A 16,858-nucleotide genomic window follows, 5' to 3' on the forward strand; every position below is an offset into this window, starting at 1 on the left:
CTCGCTGGCAACGCGGCTCGTGACAACAAGAAGACCAGGATCATCCCCCGCCACCTGCAGCTCGCCATCCGCAACGACGAGGAGCTGAACAAGCTGCTCTCCGGCGTGACGAACGCGCAGGGCGGCGTCTTGCCCAACATCCAAGCTGTGCTTCTCCCAAAGAAGACCGAGAAGAAGGCGTAAGCGAGCTCCCAGCCGCCGGACTACAGTCGCGCTCGTCGCACAACCCAACGGTCATCGTCAGGACCACCGAAATGCGTGTGACGGCAGGGTTCTGCTTGGCAATCCCGTTCTCTGCGCCCGTTTCCCTCTGTTTGAATTAGTGCAACCGTGCCTCTTGAACTGACGCTGCTGCTAGCTAGCTGGCATTTCAGTGCACGAATGTAGATGGAAAGCGAGCTTCCGGGTGTCCGGGGGCGCACAGGGACGAGCCTCACTGCAATTAGCGTACGATTCGCGTAGTGGAATGTGATAGGCGATTGGGCCCTTAAGAACAAACAAACAAAAAATGGGCCATATCCGCAACCAGCATGCACTTATGAGCCAGGCAGGTATGCATGAGGAACGTGAACAAACGCATGCATGGCATACCAATACATAAAAGCTTGCACGCAACATCGGCCGCATTAATTTCCTTTTCGGGCGCGGCTTCTTCGCATGAATGCACGCACCGTTTTGCAACGAACACGCATTTTGTTTATTTTTTTCCCCTCTCTCTTCCTGTTCGTGCTCGAACGCGCGCAATACTTACCATATGCATACCAAACGAGGCACCACCTTGCACCGGCAGCCCACCACAGGCACACACAAAAAAAATATTAATAATAAAAATAACAACAAAACAGACGGACGAAGAGGGTACGGTTGGAGTACGTGGTCTCGCGTGCTCCCCTGGCCGAAGCAAACATGTAGATGGTCCTGAGACGGACCGTTTTGTGTTGCTTGCCTGACCGAGGCTACGGCGCAGACAGCGGCCGAACTTAGGCGCGCTCGCCACGGATGCGCCGGGCCAGCTGGATGTCCTTTGGCATGATGGTAACACGCTTGGCGTGGATGGCGCACAGGTTGGTGTCTTCGAAGAGACCGACCAGGTATGCCTCGCTGGCCTCCTGAAGGGCCATCACAGCCGAACTCTGGAATCGGAGGTCGGTCTTGAAATCCTGAGCGATTTCCCTCACCAAGCGCTGGAACGGCAGCTTGCGGATGAGAAGTTCGGTCGACTTCTGGTAGCGGCGAATTTCACGAAGGGCCACGGTTCCAGGCCTGTAGCGATGCGGTTTCTTAACCCCTCCTGTGGCAGGTGCACTCTTGCGAGCAGCCTTGGTAGCAAGCTGCTTACGCGGAGCCTTCCCAACGGAGCTCTTACGGGCGGTTTACTTGGTCCTGGCCATAGCGAACGGAGCGAGCGTCCGAAGTCGTCGACTGCCGGAGTGAAAATGACCCCTGCGCCGCGCGCGTCGTGCTTCGCCGCACTACTCTTCTCCTCTCCAACTCACCCGCCGATTGGCCAGCGCCGGCACAGCCGTCTCGGGCGGTGCGCGCGCCGCCACCGTTCGCCAGGATGCTGGAGAAGGCACGTTTTCGCGCGGGCGCCTTGTTCGCGGCTAAGGAAAGCACATTCGCAGGCGGTTTAATTGAGTTTAAACACGACAGCATGCCGCGCTGTTCTCTTTCGTTTCAGCCAACACCACAATCTCGTTTATACCGCCGCGCGTCGCCAATTGCCAGTGCCGAGTGTGAGACCACACCACTAATCTCGACAGTGGTTAGCGCTCCACGCCCAACGCCATCGGAGCTGTTATCGCGATCTGCGCGCGACGCAGATGGGTGGCATGTTAAGGCTACAATATTGCTTGCCCACTGCCTTGCTTTGATCATGCTGATGCTCGTTTCACGAACTACAAGTGCGCGCCACGGTGCCTTCTCGAGGGGCAACTGCATCGTGTTTTGGCCGCACTCGGCAGCAAACCGTCTCGCATGTGCACACATGCCAGTACCGCACTTTCCCGTCCACGCACAGAAGAACGCGAGGCCCGCATGCGCCTCACAAGATTAACGACAAACTCACGTATGGACTACCAGCACCACTTCAGAGTTACAGAGAAAACGATGCACTTCCGCTCTAAGAGCGAATTTGGAATACAATATTGACAGGTGTTGAACGCGCGTTAGGAGACCTGAACAACTAATTGGGGCCTCAAAACTGTGGATAGGCAAGCGGTACTTCCATATTTATGAAGGGTCCTTAAACAATATGTCAAGGTAGCATCAACCAATGCTTCGCAGGCGCGATCCCAAGCGCGGCTTCCCCGTGCCACGTATTCGGTGCGCAGTTTTCGCACTTGCAAGGGACACCATGTTTTGACAAACAATCATCAAACGCAACACTTTGCTCCATACAGTGCGTACATTTCGTCAGCTAGCTTTTTCGATTGCATTCCCGCACACAACTTCGCCACAGGATCGACGGCATCGATGTCATGTTATAGCGAAGCTCCAGCTCGGCAGCCGCCGGGAGAAATCTATTTCCTCGCCAACTAATTCACCGAATTTGGTGCGCCTAATTACGAGTAAAAGAAAATGTTCAAATGCCGCGCCTGCAACAGCGCGATTTTCAACTGATGCCGAGCGCTGCCTCTTTTTTCTTTACTATTTTTTTTCTCAGTGATTGTGGCAAACTGTGAAATGGAAGAGAGAACAAACTGTTCAACTGTGCGCTTTAAAGCTCCGTCACACAGCAATGGCACCGGATTTGGAAATTCTGTTAATTGCACAAGGCGATATGTATAAAGGGAACACAATTTATACGCCTCGATAAGATATACCAGTCATGTGTGAGTATGACTTTTACAATACCTTCACAGACATCACAGGCGTTTTCGATGGGATAAAATTTTTAGACAGAACTTCCGTGAGTAGTTGCGTGCAATTCACACGATCGCGGTACCGCTTTGTATTGTTGAGATATGAAACTTTGTATTTCTTAACCTGCCAGTACTCGTGCATTATGGAAGGGAAAAAAAGAGAGAAAGAGAGACGTCACCGCACCACCACACATTTTTCTCAGATGGAACAAGAAGCTTGTTTACATGGCTGCAGTAGTTCTCTCGTGACAACCCGTTGTTTTCTCTTGGGTGTGTTCCGATGCCTTACTTAGAGTTCACCTCCGAGCTACACGCACGACCGGTATGACCTCATTGCGCACTGTGTACGCCTTGCTTCGTCCTCGGCTATTCCCTTTGCACGCGCATGCCAGTGACTTCGTAGCAGTAATCATTACATAGACAAGAGAAAAGAAATAACCAAAAGTTCCGCGTTTCTTCAAAGCAAGAGGCCCGTACATTTTCTCTGACTGTTCCTTCCCCATTTGTTTACCTGTTTAGCCATCACCTCACTTTGCTATGTACATCAAGGCCATAGGCGCAGTTCCCGGTGGCTTCGTGGGACGAATGTAAAACAATAGGCGCGAGCTTGGCTTTCATTCAACGCAACACGAATGCGAAATCCGTGCAATGACAACGGCCGGCGTGTGTCAGCTTCCCTTACCTTGGCGTGCCAATATATGTGCCATGAGTGAGGGAGCCGGTTCGAATTCGGAATTTTTCTCTACAGCAGCTTGCACATTCACGATGTTCCAGGGATGCAGCGGCAGGAGGTAGTCTTGTGCACATTGGCGCGTCCATGCCATGGCATTATGCAACCGCTTCACAGCGCGTAATACGCCGGACATAAGCTGCCACAAGGTGAAATGTTCACATTTAGGACAGGTGGCTCCCTCTGGCGGCGAAGAGTTCGACAAATACGTGATGCACCGCTCAAATCGCCCATCGGGCGGCCGCTCGTCCCTCTCTCTCTTTTTCCCCCGTTCTCGCGGCGTGTGGCATACACAAATACGTTGCTCGAAAAAGTTTGTTTTCTTTAAATACAGCGCGTGTCCAGCGCCCGCTTCCTTACCGATCTAAGTATATGGCGCGAACAAGGGTCGCCCAGCATCGCCTACACGCACGCATGACGAAAGGGCCAGTCGTACAGAAATAACGAGAGAAAGTGAGTCTGCACTGTGCAAGCATATTTCTATCTCAGTAAGCACACTTCACCGCTCTGCTCCTTTATTTTATTTTCCTCTTGTTTTGGGCAACTCAGCGGTGCATTGTCTTGCAAGAACAGCCACGTTGGCCTCGAACCAACTGCTTATCACCTATAGCGCGCTGACAAGAAATGCCACTGTAACCCTGTACACAAGTATGAAAACAGCACGCGCCTCGGTGTCTACCGCGCGCACCCTCGTCCATTTGAATACAACGCAGTGAGCCCGGTTCTAGCGACAGCTACCTAGCTAATCTCACCTTTGCATTCATTTGCGTCGCTCAAAAGAGTTACACAATTGTGAATCGCACGGTGGTAGTTTACGGCCACCCAGCTTGTAGGGCAAGAGGGCTGGCTCGTTATTGTTTCTCCGACGCACGCAAACTAACGAAGCCATGCGAATGCCGCTCAGACACAGCGTCCCGCGTAGGCTCAATCATTTAACGCTTGCACTGGAAAGAACAAATAACCGCCGTCTGTAGAAAACTCACTTTCAGCTGTTACACACTGGCCCGTGCCCGGCAATATTTTCCTCGCGCTTTGCTTCGCTGCGTACCCACAGGAGCTATTGTTGTGAAATATGGGGCTTAACTTATAAAACTTACTTAACTTAAATGCGCCCGCTGACCGTCACGCTCGGCGTATGTATGTAACCGAGTGCTACTGCCCGGCTCATACTCTTCTCTAAGGGAGTAGAAGAAGCGAGCCATTTCAAAGCGACAAAAATGCGCATCGACGAGCTTACGATTACCTCTGTCTTTTAATCATCAGTCCACTCTGGTTGCCTCAATCAGGGTCCAATCAAAGGCGACAACTGAGCTGCACGAACGACCGCCACGTCGCAACTCGGACAGACTGAGGGCGGGTGAAATGGGAGCAACACAACACACAGTGGCGAGCGCAAATGCAATCGAGCAAAGCTCGCCTTGCGAGGGCGAAAAACAATGCTACCACACCTTATGAATACATGCGGTTGCGCTCGCTCACCTGACCAAAGTTTACCGCGCGTGTCTCGTACGGCCGAACGCGAGATAATGGCATGCAAAAGAGGGTGAACGGAGCAGGAGATCGCAAATACTGCGCATCACTGCCGAAGCACCAAGTGGGTAGCCCTGAAGAGGGCTGTTGGGTTCTTCAGAGGAGCTGATATGCTGCTTGCAGACGACGCCGCGCACGCGTGCTGCTTAGCCTCCGAGACCGTCGAGGGTGCGGCCCTGACGCTTGAGGGCATACACCACGTCCATGGCTTTATGTGGCCCCTTGGTCAAAAGGAAAGAAAAAGAAAAAGGGGGAGGCCCGCACCACCGTTAAGGTATAACGGGTATAAAGCCGAATAGAAAATAAATGAAAAGGGGCCGCCGAGGCAGCCCAAAGCAGGTTTGGAGAAAAAGCCAATTGAAAAAAGAAAACAGACGGAGGCAAGCCAACAAGGAGGCCAAAATGAGGAATAAACAAATAGACTGGAAGAGAAGGGGGGAGCAGTAAAGTAAAACTGCCTCCAGGGTCTGCAAGCAGCGCATGCTCCCCAACGCACCCCGTCCGCAGGGCAACCCAACAGTGCCCACGCAGTGACGCGCAGTTGGTTTATTGTAAAAAGAACCGAAGCTAATGGCTGTCTTCGTGGGCGCGCTCGTGCCGTGTGGTCGTGTCATGCCGAGGCGACTGGGAGAGTCCGGAGAAAGGTCATCGCAGTGGAGACGCCCACGGTCGGCTGGCTGGACAGCTGCACAAAGGGTAGGAGACTATACAATTGGGGAAAGATGAAAAGGAAAGAAATGTGAATGGAGCATGCAGTTAGGACTATCCAACACGGGGAAGCCCCGCCATAGTTGGCATATGCAGTGTGGATGGCCACGAACAGTCATGCGAAAATAATATGAAAAGGTGAACCGAGAGGCAGCAGTAGAAAGCAAATTAGGAGGCGTCGGGAAGAAGAGGAGGCACAGGAACAGGATGGGGAGGAACGGAAAGGGTGATAAGCCGGATGAGTTGCAGAAGCAGGGCGCGGGATCGAGGGGTTTTAATGAGTGCGGGTACAGGTCGGGAGAAAGGGCATGGACATGATGAAATCGGCACAACCGCGAAGCAACAAATGCAGTGCGTGGGCAGGAGGTCAAGTAATGAAGGTCATCGACAGGAGAGGCACCACACGCGCACCGATCGGAGGCAATAAGTCGAAACCGATGGAGGTAGTAGGGAAAATGACCGTGGCCGGTGAAAAAATCCGTAAACAGACGAGGCGGGGGGAACCAAGAGGGGATTGCGTAGACACTTCCGACCCATCGATAAAGACTGGTACCGTGGCCCTCACGCTGCCAGTGCAAGTGCCACTGTTGTAATGAAGCCGCAAAGAGAGTCTTTCGGACCGACCGGACTGTGGTCGGGCAGGAACTAAGTATACCACGGCGGAGCGCCGATGACGCGGCCTCGTCTGCCAGTTCGTTACCCACTACGCCCTGGTGGCCAGGGACATGGAATAGGCGCACGCTGCGATCCACGAGGTGGAGCTGGCGCAGCACTTGCTGAAAGTGCCAGACGCGTGCATCTGTATGATGAAGGCTGGAAATCGCCCGCAAGAGTGACAGGCAGTCAGTGTAGAGGTGGGTTGTGCAAGGCCCACGCCTGTTCATTAGAAACAGGAGGGCCTCGTCAAAAGCAATAGCCTCAGCATCATATGCGCTAGTGGCATTGGGTATCCTGTATTTGCGCACCGCGACAAGGCGACCGCGCGGGCCGAACACCACGTACGCCGCGCCTGCCCCGACTGACGTGAAGGCGCCGTCCGTGTACACATGGTATACCGGCAAGGAAGAATGGAGGGCAACCTGGGAAGGTGTCAGGCGGGTGAAGGAAAAGCGACAGGCCATGCACGGGTGACGCGACCAGGCGTCGAATGGACGCGCGATGGAGGCCGGGTCGAACGTGACCTGGCCATAATGGGTGAATTGGCGGAGAGTCAGGATGGAGAACTCCGCCCCCAACCTGTCTAACTCCACATTCAAAGGTGGACAGTTGGCCAGGATGTGCAGTGCCGTGGTGCGCGTTGTATGATATGCACCGGTCAGGGCGACGAGAAGGGAGCGTGCTCAGTGTAGGTGACGGCGTCCCGGATCACGTTCTCGAGGAAAACCTTGAGCACACCGCGTGTCTCCTCATAGATCAGGCCAGAGATACGCTTGACACCACCACGGCGAGCGAGGCGACGTATGGCTGGCTTGGTGATGCCTTGGATGTTGTCACGCAACACTTTACGATGACGCTTCGCGCCACCCTTGCCGAGCCCCTTGCCGCCCTTGCCACGTCCAGACATCTCGGCTGTTGCTGCTGCTTCGAAGCGAGTCAGGAAAGCGAATGCCGCGTCCTTGCGCCGCGACTGAGCGAGGAAGCCGCGCCGAAGGGCGAGGAGGTGAAACGCGCGCCGATTGGCTCACGGGCAGCGCGGCCTCTCTTCGCGAGTGAGTCGCGGGTGGCAGCACTGAGCCCTGCTTAGGCCACGCACTGAGTTCACGACATGTGGCTGCGCAACACAATCGCGGAGTTTACTTTTTTTTTATGATGTTTCTTTTTGGCATTTCTGACTGCAACGTAGGCTGATGTTCAACCCGCCTCCCTCCTTTTGCTCAACTCGCCAAGAGAAAAAACAAACTTGTCAACAATGTTATTGTGCTATGTTGCGCGCACCCACTGCTCGTTTCGCGCCCCAGGAACAAGTTTATTGTCTTCTCATAATTATGATTACTCGTTCTATTCACCGGTAGCTCGGCTACGCTTTCAAGTGCACCCTGGTCATTGCCGCAAAGCACACCGTGCGCACAACTTCAAATTCCGCCACGCCAACATCGTTCACTTGATCACTAGTCGCGAAACAGGGCGCGTTCATGCTCTGTTCGCCTCAGGCGTTTCAAATTTCGCACGCCGGCACCGCTGACTGGTGCCTACACGACCGTCAAATTTCGTCGCGATAGCTTACGTAGCCTCGTAGATAACGTCAGCGAAATCAGCCTAAGACGCGCGCGCGAGCCCAATTCAGCATTCTAGGGGACGGAAGAGAGCGAGGGAACTGTTTGCGCCGCTCCTCACTCCTCCCTCTCCCATCGCCCGTACGAAGGCAGCTACGCAGGGCGCGCGCGGAACCGCTAGCTATGCAGTATGCGGAGAGCGCGCGCATCTCTTCTTTTCCCACTTCAAAGTCACTTACTACTGCTACATTTGTAATAACAGTGTAAAATTTCCTTAGGCAGTGCTGCTTCGTGAACGTGCGCACCCATTTCCACTCGCCAGCCACCGCTACAGCAATGCGGCTCTGAATTTCAGTCCGGAGCACTGCTGCATACGTGCGGGCGGCCGCCGAGAGGGCATTCTAGCAGACGCAGCGACCGATGGCATTAGTTCTAGCAGCCATAGAGGCACACCTCAGGGCCCGCAAAAGCGCGTCGAACGACAAGAAGAAACAAGACGGTAAAAAGAAAAAAAGGAGGGATGAGGGCTGCCTGCTTTTAAAAGTTGCGCTACATCAGAATTAAGTAAATGTGCAGCAACGACCGCCTCATCATCCTCGGTGTGTGAAACACGCGCCGTGGTAATTAGTGCATGCTGGCGAACGTGGCCGCTCGCGCAGAGTCGCCTCACGCGCCCCATACTTGCTTAGTGTGTGTTGTTGTGCTGAGCCCCGTGGCGTTCCGTGCGGTTCTGCTACAAAAGTTATAGCACACGCGCTGTCCGACCACGCACGCCGCGTGTTTCAAAACAAGAAGTAGTAGTAAGTGCCGTTGAGATGGTAAAAGAAGAGAAGAGTGCAGTACCGTAGCTGTCTCTCGCTTAGGAGGTCACCTCAACAGTACTACACGGGGGAGGGTAAGGAGAATAAAGGAGCCAAGAGAAACAAAGATTAAAGAGGACGAGCGGAAGGCCGTGAAGAAAAAAAAAGAGAGAGAGAGAAGCGTGAAACGGGGCCTATGGCAGCGTGGTAAGGTTCGACGACTCAAAGAACTCAATGAGCTGGGAAGGCTCTTTTGAGTAAAACCGCAAAACCCCTAGGAAACGAGAAAGTCCTCAGGACGGGCTATGGGGAGTCCAAGGCGTCGATTAGGATTTCACGAGCTGAGAGATATATGCAGTGCATATATCTATAATAAAAGTGCATATATCATATAAAAGGGACTCTCACGGGCCGATAGTCCCTTTTTGTGTGTGTTGTTGTGCTGCGCGCATGCCGTTGTGTGCGTTTCTGATACAAAACTTTCAGCACACGCGCTGTCGCAATGAGAATACGACAGCGCGCGCCGGGTGCGTGTAAACGAGGAAGCGTCGAACAGAGGGAACGGACGGAATTGTCGAGATTCTCACTACATCCCAATGCCAATTCAGACACTTTGGGTGGCTCTGAGAAGAGCCGTTGGGTGTTGGCTGCGCGGACGAGCGCTCGGTCGCCTACTTGGAGCTGGTGTACTTGGTGACGGCTTTGGTGCCCTCGGACACGACGTGTTTGGCCAGCTCTCCGGGCAACAGCAGATGCACGGCAGTCTGGATCTCCCGGCTCGCGATGGTCGAGCGCTTGTTGTAGTGAGCCAGACGGGACGACTGCGCGGCGATACGCTCGAAGATGTCGTTCACGAAGCTGTTCATGATAGACATGGCCTTGCTGGAGACTCCAGTGTCCGGGTGCACCTGCTTCAGCACCTTGTAGATATACATGGAGAAGCTCTCCTTCCTGCGGCGCTTCTTCTTCTTGTCGGTGGCGCGCACGTTCTTCTGCGCCTTGCCGGCCTTCTTCACGGGCTTACCGCTGGGCTGGGGAGGCATGTCAGTAGCCGAGCAAACGAGATCGGAATACGCGCGACCGGTCGCGCGCGCCGCGTTTTCATCGCGCGAGGGTGGTGTTCACGCGACCTCGCAAAGCCGCGCTCGCCATTGGTCCGCGCGGCTTCTCTCCCTTTTCCTCGCGCTTTCCTTTGGGACCGGCGGCGGCGAGAGCGGCGACGGCGCTACGAGCACGGCTCAAATCGCTCACTGATCGCCACTGTGCAAGTCGTTGTTACTCAGTCTGACAGCAACACTGCGATGCCTCCCCAGGTGCTGTGGATAGGTGCTGTGGTGGCGTGATTTGTGCGTTCGAGCTTCGGTGCTATGGATCCCCTCCACGTGGGCCCCTCTCGGATGGTTGGATAGGATTACGGTGCGGATTCTTCTAGACTCCAACCCGCTGTCTTCGATTCGGTGAGGTGTTCCGGTGGCTCTTTTTTGTCCTTGGTTTTTTCCAGTGTTTAGCTGAGGGTTTCTAGCTTCCTACCTTGTGTAGTGTTAGCTTAAACTTCGGCTAGGCGCGGGCGCCACTTGGTTTTTACCGCGATGGTGGCCCCTTCGCGGCTTCGGCCGCTTACGTTTTTCGGGCGAGTTCCGAAAGGCGCGTCCAATGTAGATGTTTGCAAGGCGCTCGTAAAGCGCTTTTCCTTGAACGACCTTAAGGCAGTGCAGGACTTTGGTGTAGGACGGTTTGAGATAACGTTTAAGAATAAGGCCGCGGTTGATCGCTTCTCAGCTGATCCCGCTTTGAAGGTTCGGGATGTGGAAGTTCGTTTTGAGTATAGAGGTGTGCGTATGAAGTTGGTTAGGGTGTTTGGCTACCCCGCGGATCTTCCGGACCAGGCTCTCGTCTCCGAGCTAGAGGTCTTCGGAAAGGTTCACGGGATCTCCGAAGAATGCGTGCCCGGTTTCCCTGCCGTTGGCACCGGAAACCGGCGCATTCGGATAGAGATGGCGCGGCCCGTTCCTAACCTTCTTCGTGTAGGTGAGCGTGTCGTTCAGTGTGAGTACGAGGGTGTAGTTAGATTGTGCCGTAGGTGTAACATGGCAGGACACCACGCCGCCGCGTGCGACACGCCTCAGTGCGCGCGCTGCGGGCAGTTTGGCCACGCGTCCTGCGACGCGGCGTGCGTACGTTGCGGCGGCGACCATGCGGTTTCGGCGTGTAGTGTCCGCACCTACTCGTCAGTGACCGCGAGGCCAGAACAGCAGAAACCTGCCGTCGTGGAAGCGGTTACTTCGCCGGTAGCTGATACGGTTGCTGCCTTAGAGGAAGGAGAGAGCCAGGGCTCCTTGAGCGTGGTCGATGCCGCCGAGCGCGGCGGCGATTCCGTGGACGCTACCGAGGTCGTTCCCCCTTCAGTCACCGCAACGTGCGAGGGGGCAGCGAGGAGGCTGAAGCGGCGGTCGCTGTCGCCTCCGTGGCGGGTACGCCTCTCGCTACGCCGGTCGCTATCTCTGGCGCGTCCGGACCGCTGACTGGCGCGACTGACACTGCTCGTCAGTCGAACCATAAGCGTAAGAGCCGGCGCGCACACCGCGCTGGCTCCGCTGCCAGGGCGGCGGCCGCGGGGCGTGAGTCGAGCTCGGACGAAGGTGGCTCCCAGGGCTCGGAGACTGGCCCTCCAGAATTTAAGTGCCGTGCTGTTGAAACGTCCGATTCTGATACTGAGGTCCCATCGGACGCGGGGGGTTCTCCTCCTTGTCCCAATTGCGGATGGGGACGTTGCGAATGCTCGTTGCTCTCAGACAGAACCTATGAGTCTACTGATGAGGGGTCCCCAACTTTGGAGACCCTCTCATAAGTAGTCTTTGCTTATTTGTCACTAGCGGCTAGTATTACCTAATACTAGCCTGCTCTTTCTTTATTTTCCTAGCTCTTTTTGTCTTCCTTTGTTTCTACTAGCTCTTAGCTAATCTCTTTCTCCCTTAAAATGGCTTCTTCTCTCACCATAGCTACCTTTAACTGTCGTGGTTTTCCGCGTGCTTCTAAGCAGTTAGAGGTTATTAATTTGGCTAAATCCAAAAAGGTAGATATTCTTGTGCTTCAGGAAACTTATATTCATAGGCTAGGCCAGATCAGCCACTTCGACCGGATTTTTCGCACTCGGTCTTTCTGGAGTTATGGCGCTACGGGCAGTCGAGGTACGGCCATCGTTTTGATGCCGAATTTCGACTGCCTTGTTATTGGCCATGCCACGGATTCCGAGGGCCGCGTCTTGTCGGTGGACCTTGATTGTGGCATTCGAATTGTTAATATTTATGCTCCAACCCGGTCTAAAGATCAGAGAGAGTTTTTCGCTACATTAGAACCCTACTTGGTAGGTCCTTCTCGGCTAATCCTTGTAGGCGACTTCAACTGTGTGTTAGAACAGGTTGATCGCATCCCGCATAGAGGGACTCCAAACCAAAAAGATAGGCGTGCAAATGTTGTGCTACGAGAGCTCGTCGACGGGCTGGGACTTGTCGATGCTTGGCGTGTGCTTCGCCCTGGTCAGTCAGGAATGATTTGGACAGGAAGAGGCATGCAGAGCCGCATCGATCGTTTTTACATCTCGTCGTCACTGGCTCCTAGTATGCATTCTTCTTGGTTAACTCCTTCTGCTCTTAGCGACCACAGCTTCCAAATTCTGCGGTTCGGCGATTCTAGCATAGTCCCGCAAGGGAAGAGACCGTGGCGTCTGAATCCACGTCTTCTAAAAGACAGGCAGGCAACCGCAGAGGTATCATCCATTCTTTTTCGATCGCTGCACAATAGAGCGAATCTAAGTGGTACAGAATGGGATGACGTGAAGGTCAGAGTGCGTTAGTGCTTCAGGTCTTGGGGCAAGCGTCGAGCGCGCGAGGAGCGTGAGGAGATTAAAATCGTCTCCGACGCGATCCTCCTGCTCTCGAGGCCACTGTCCGGCGGTCCTGGAATTGCTTCGGCGCTGGCCTCACTCCGAAAGGAACTTCGGATTCTCCTGCAGCGACGCTGGGATGGCTTGAGGGCCACAACCCGAGCAGAGCTGTGGGAAATGGAAGCGTGGTGCAGCAGAAACGTCCTACGTAAACATCTCTCAAGGCAGAGCACAACTCTCTCTTCCCTAATAGATCCAAGCGATGGTAGCACAGTCGATTCACCAGATGGAGTTCTTGCACTGGCGAGGCAGTTTTACATGACCTTGTATGCGGAACCAGCTGCCACTCCAACTGCGTTTCCTTTTGCTTCGCCATGCTGAGCCGCCGCAAGTGTGCGACTCAGCCATAGATGAGGACGAGCTTTTTTCGGCATTGAAGTCTATGAAGCGTAATCGCAGTCCGGGATCCGATGGTCTGACAGTCTAATTTTATGTTAAATTTTGGACACTGTTAGGGAAGCCATTCACATCAGTGGTGAACCGGCTACTCAGTGAAGGGACTTTGTCAGCGTCTCAATGAGAGGGGTTAATCACTCTCCTTTGTAACGACGAGTCGAGGAGCTCCGATCTGAGAGCATGGCGTCCAATCACACTTCTGAACTGCGATTATAAGCTCATAGCAAAGTGCCTGTGTATGCGACTCACACCAGTGCTCAGCACTGTTTTCGGTCCATACCAGGCATGTTGTGTCCAGGGGCGCTCTACTCAGCTTCACGGTATAGCACTAAGGGACCTTCTCCTGTGGGCAAATACCAGGAAACTTCCAGGTATCCTTTGCTCCTTCGATCAGGAGAAGGCTGTCGATATCATTAGCCATAGGTACCTTTTCCGTGTTTTGGAAGAGGCTGGTTTTAGTGTGGGTTTTAGACAGATGATCCAAGCTTTGTATTCTCGGCCGACTTCTGCTGTTCTCATACGAGACCGCCTCTCGGAGGCGTTCATTGTGGGACGTGGTGTGCGACAGGGGGACGCGCTCTCACCTGCCCTTTACATACTCGCTTTTGAACCGCTTCTGCAGAGGTTGTCTTGTGACAGCAGAATTGGCAGGTTCCTACTTCCACCAGGTTCCCCCCCGGTTGCACTCTTTGCCTATGCAGACGACTTGTCCATTGTCGTCCCGGACGAAGCATCAGCTTGCGACGTCCTGGAGGTCATGGACAGTTACTGCGGGGCGAGCGGTGCAAGGTTGAATAGGTCGAAAAGTGCAGCAATGTACTTGAACTCCACTCCTTCCAGTCCGCAGCCCGTTCATGGTCTCCCCGTGAAAACGCGGCTGCGTATTCTAGGCTTCCAGTTCGAACCAGATGGTCTCTCCCCCGAAAACTGGCAACAGGCTAAGGAGAAGCTTGAAGCCAGGGTTCAGGAATTCAGCGCGTTGTCATGCCCTTTGACTGCTCGAGCGACAATCCTTCGCTCACTTCTCTTTTCCTTTCTGACGTATGTGGCGTGTGTGTCTCCTATTCCAACCCGAACCAAGCTTATCTTGGAGAGGGTCTTGCTTCGCTTGCTCTGGAAGGGTACAACTGGTTGTGTAGCTAGGCGGGTGCTCAAGTTGCCCAGGGACAAGGGAGGACTCGGAATTCCAGACCTGGGCATCGTGGCTACTGCACTACACGTCAGGTGGACCCAGGTCGCTCTTAACTCGGATATGCTCCTAACTCGAAGCTTAACTTCCTTCTTTCTTAGCACCCGACTCCGCTTGTTCTCGAAGAGCACATTTTCCCACTGTGTTCCTCGTTCAGGTACCCCGTCCACCATTTATGCGGCGGCTGCCAACTCTTTGGTAAGCCTCCGCAAGGTTCACCCATGCATCGACGTAGTTTCAGCTCCACTCCAAGAGTTAGTGGATATCCTCACCCCAGGACTCCCCCCACATTGCCAAAGGTACAACCTGTCGATTCACAGGCCAAACTGGAAGCTCATTACGGCCGGTTTCCTCGACGCCAGGCGAGCCACCTTTATGTACCGCCTGGCGCGAGGGTGCCTGCCGTTGAGCTACAGGTCCTTCACAGCCATCCCGGCTCGTGGAGTGTGTCTTTTCTGTGGCGCTCGTGAGGACTCAGTTCATATCTTTACGCAGTGTTTGCTTCCTGCAGCTCTTCTGCAAAGAGTTGCTAGTCTATTTAAGCTCCCAGGCGTTCCTTATGAGACAGTTCGATTTTTGCACCCTTTGCCCAATCAGGCGATCAACCAGTTCGTGCTTCTCCTCGCCGAGTGCTCATACCAAGTTTGGCTGGCACGCTGCGATGCAATTTTCGGGGGTCGGGCACCGGGCCTTCACGAAGTGCTTGCGAAAGCACGGAAGGAGGTCTGGTTCCACCTCACCCGGGAGTGGCACCGCTTGGGCGAGAAGAAGTTTCTCGAAGTGTAGGCTCGTCCTGCCGTGATTTTTGACGAGTCAGGTGGAAAGCTATCCATTAAGTTATGATGCATGCTCCAAAGGTCGCACGACTCGGCCGTGTGCGCCAGTCGATCTACGGGGTTTTGTTTGGCTCAGTGGAACCCAGAGCTGGAACCGGTGGTGGTGCACCCTCAAGTGGTCGCGCTGCTCCGCGGACGGCTTTGGTGGTCTCCATGGTTGTATGCCTTGACCTCTTTTGCGTCAGGGCAGTCGAGGGTCAGTCAGGCTTGTGCCCTGCAAGACCGACATGGCTGTTTGTGTGTTGAGTACAGTCCCTCAGTTGGGCTGCACCACAACAGCCCCCTTGTCCGGGAAGGACCGTTGGCCCGAACCAAGTCCCCCCACACAGTCAGCCCGGGTTGTGGGGGAGTACCGGGGTCAATGTATCGAATGATGCTGGGTTGATGAGTACATGAAAGCTCTGGCACGCGGCGCCCCTGGTTGCCAAGTCCTCTTCCCATCTGACAACGGTACTCAGTCTACGCATCAACAGCACCAGCATGTCCGGATGCGGCAAAGGCGGCAAGGCAAAGGGCAAGAGCAAGACGCGTTCCAGCCGCGCGGGTCTCCAGTTCCCCATGGGCCGTATCCACCGTCTCCTGCGCACGGGAAACTACGCCGAGCGCGTCGGAGCGGGCGCTCCCGTCTACCTCGCGGCCGTCCTCGAGTACCTGGCTGCCGAAGTGCTCGAGCTCGCTGGCAACGCGGCTCGTGACAATAAGAAGACCAGGATCATCCCCCGCCACCTGCAGCTCGCCATCCGCAACGACGAGGAGCTGAACAAGCTGCTCTCCGGCGTGACGATCACGCAGGGCGGCGTCTTGCCCAACATCCAAGCTGTGCTTCTCCCAAAGAAGACCGAGAAGAAGGCGTAAGCGAGCTCCCAGCTGCCGGACTACAGTCGCGCTCGTCGCACAACCCAACGGTCCTTGTCAGGACCACCGAAATGCGTGTGACGGCAGGGTTTTGCTTGGCAATCCCGTTCTCTGCGCCCGTTTCCCTCAGTTTGAATTAGCGCAACCGTGCCTCTTGAACTGACGCTGCTGCTAGCTAGCTGGCATTTCAGTGCACGAATGTAAATGGAAAGCGAGCTTCCGGGTGTCCGGGCGCGCACAGGGACGAGCCTCAATGCAATTAGCGTACGATTCGCGTAGTCGAATGTGATAGGCGATTGGGCCCTTAAAAACAAACAAACAAAAAATGGGCCATATCCGCAACCAGCATGCACTTATGAGCCAGGCAGGTATGCATCAGGAACGTGAACAAACGCATGCATGGTATACCAATACACAAAAGCTTGCACGCAACATCGGCCGCATTAATTTCGTTTTCGGGCGCGGCTTCTACGCATGAATGCGTGCACCGTTTTGCAACGAACACGCATTTTGTTTATTTTTTTCCCCTCTCTCTTGTTCGTGCTCGAACGCGCGCAATACTTACCATATGCATACCAAACGAGGCACCACCTCGCACTGGCAGCCCACCACAGGCACACACAAAAAAAATATTAATGATAAAAAATAAAAACAAAACAGACAGACCAGAGGGTACGGTTGGAGTACGTGGTCTCGCGTGCTCCCGTGGCCGAAGCAAAGATGTAGGTGGTCCTGAGAAGGACCGTTTTGTGTTGCTTGCCTGACCGAGGCTGCGGCACTGACAGCGGCCGAAC

General features: G+C 54.4%; 1 pseudogene; it reads right to left on the reverse strand.

Moving 5' to 3' along the window:
• Nucleotides 1–980: 980 nt before the first annotated feature.
• LOC142588964 (histone H3-like) lies at nucleotides 981–1,391 on the reverse strand (annotated as a pseudogene).
• Between the last annotated feature and the right edge of the window lie 15,467 nt (nucleotides 1,392–16,858).

Source organism: Dermacentor variabilis, chromosome 7 (genome assembly GCF_050947875.1).
Source record: "Dermacentor variabilis isolate Ectoservices chromosome 7, ASM5094787v1, whole genome shotgun sequence".
In the NCBI taxonomy this organism is placed as follows: domain Eukaryota; kingdom Metazoa; phylum Arthropoda; class Arachnida; order Ixodida; family Ixodidae; genus Dermacentor; species Dermacentor variabilis.